Genomic DNA, 2,500 nt, shown 5'->3' on the forward strand with positions numbered 1-2,500 from the left:
AAGCAGAAGTGTTGTTTATTGACCCTTAAAAACGCCTAGGGGAGTGGTTAGCTACACAGAGTCATTCATTCACCGCTTTTACCAATTCTACCTGACAACGACGTTCTTAATAATTCTATCCCTTGAGAGTTTGTACACATTTTTCATGCCGAATGATTTGGGATAATCTCGAGATCAACAGAATAACGCGAAGATATATTTTCAGATGACGTTCTCACTGACATTGTCGTCCTTGCTTAAGGTCCTTAATTTCCTGCCGCCGCTACGAAGATGGCGTAAACAGGAACGACCCGCCGTCGTTTTAGTCGTCTGAAACTTAACAGCGAAAGCAACGAGAAAACGAAACCTGAAAGTTTTATGGGTGACTTAAGGTCGCTCAAACCAGTTTCAACACTTGAAAGAAACGTTCCTATAAGAAGGATTGACATTACAATACTTTGTCACTTAACCGTAATATTATGGTATCATATCAAACACCAATTATTGCTGAAAAAGATTCGATCATTTTTTTGACGTAAAACGTTACCGTGAAATTAGGAAAGCCTTGTAAAAACACCCCATATTTTGGCTTCAGCTGCTCATATCTCAAAAATGAACTCGGTGACCCCCATTTCTTATTTCTGAAATGTAATAAGCATGCCAGAATAAAACTTTCGGTAAAGTTTAAAAAAATGCTGTGAGGCTAATTCAGAGACACCTTAAATAACTGAAAATTTGAAGTAGCTCTGAATAGGCTACACAGAAGTTTTTCATCTTGGCCTGTTGATTACTTTTGTGCAATGAAAAATTGGGCTTACGAGTTAAAACAATTGTGCTATGCTTAGGGCTTGCTCATGGTATTTAGAGGGTATGGATGGGATTAACTGATAGCTGAGATTCGGCAAAAAAATTAACTTTTAGCTAAGAAATGATTTGTTTTTTAACTGATAACTGAGAATTGTTGACGTGTTTTTTAACTGTTAGCTGAGAAATGGCCAAACATTTAGCTACATGACAGCTGAGAAATGGGCAGAAATTTAGCTGATAGCTGAGAATCCAGCACCCCCATCCTGACCCTCTATTTTGTTCCCATTTTAGCGAATCCAGTCCAGACAGACAAGCAGCAGAACGGCTATACGATACCACTCTAAAGCCAAATGTTTCGAATTTACTTCTGCTGCAAGGTATATTTTAAAGGAGAGGTAATAATGCTAAAGTACAACAGTTACAAAGAAGCAGTTACGATGAAGCGAATGAGAGACGTATAAAATATACGCACCACTCACACCAGTTAAGCAAACTCCTGTACAATATACTAAGCTGTAATTCAACCTCACTTTGACTATTTTGAGACAGCTTTGGGGTGACTGTGGAGTAATTCCACAGGACAAATTACAAGACTTCAAAATAAAATAGCTCTTGTTTTGATATTTTCAAGTTTAATATGATTTAGGCTCGTTTACCAACCGCCGTTTCGGGACAGGAGCCCGAGCGCGGTCCTGCCTTCATTATGATTCCGAGTCTCTCTCGGGGAGGAACAAGCATCAGACAAGACAGAATGGCGAAAATGGAGCATAGTTACGATGCTGACGTATGAGCTTCTTGGTAGAACAAAATCTTTCTCACCAGCAGCAAATTCACACAGTTATGATGGTTTTTAAATTTCTTTACGAGCTGGCTCCAGGAAACGATGAATCGAAATTCCGAGTATGCCCGCGTCATTGTCTCATTTGGGAGTTAAGCAAAGACGACGAGTACGGCTACGTCACAGTCACAAAGCAGGAATATTATTGGTTAAAAATAATAATAATCTTGCTACACGTGCAGTATGAATTCCAGTACAGTTTTTTGCCGTACTCCACAAACCAACAACGTAAAATCACCAAATTTTAGGTTTTGACGACAACGTGAGCATATACAAATGACCCATTTATTTTCTGATCTATTTTTACTTTAAAAACGTAGCTACAGGATATTCAGTCGCCCGCACTGTACATGTAATAGGGAGCTTAAGCAACGACAACGGTGACGGCAGCGAGAACGCCACGAATTTGCATATTTAGTGGGCACGAACAATAGCTTTGCACGCCCTGCACGTGCGTTTTTCACTTTTGTCCATTCTTTGCCGTCGTCAGCAAGACTACAACGTGAAATAGCCAAATTTGAGTTTTTGTGAACAACGTCAGCACTTGAGGATAAATTTTCATTTTCAACCCTAAATTGAGGGCCGTTCCTACCAGTGTCATTTTTGAGGAACTATCACACCCCTGTCATATTAAAAAGGTTGAAATAGTCACGGAGCGATTAAAATAACGCGCATTTGTATTTTGAAATGACGTTCTCGTTGCCGTCGCCGCTGTCGTTGCTTAAGCTCCCTAGTAGTGAGCAAGCCAGAATCGCAAAATACTTGTGATATCGCTGAGTTATATTTTGGAGTGACGTGTTCCTTGTCGTTGTCGTTGTCTTTACATGGAGGTGGTGAAATAACTCGCATGTCCATATAAACCCTTATCTTTTCAGC

This window comes from Montipora capricornis, chromosome 6 (assembly GCF_036669925.1).
Source record: "Montipora capricornis isolate CH-2021 chromosome 6, ASM3666992v2, whole genome shotgun sequence".
Taxonomy (NCBI): Eukaryota; Metazoa; Cnidaria; class Anthozoa; order Scleractinia; family Acroporidae; genus Montipora; species Montipora capricornis.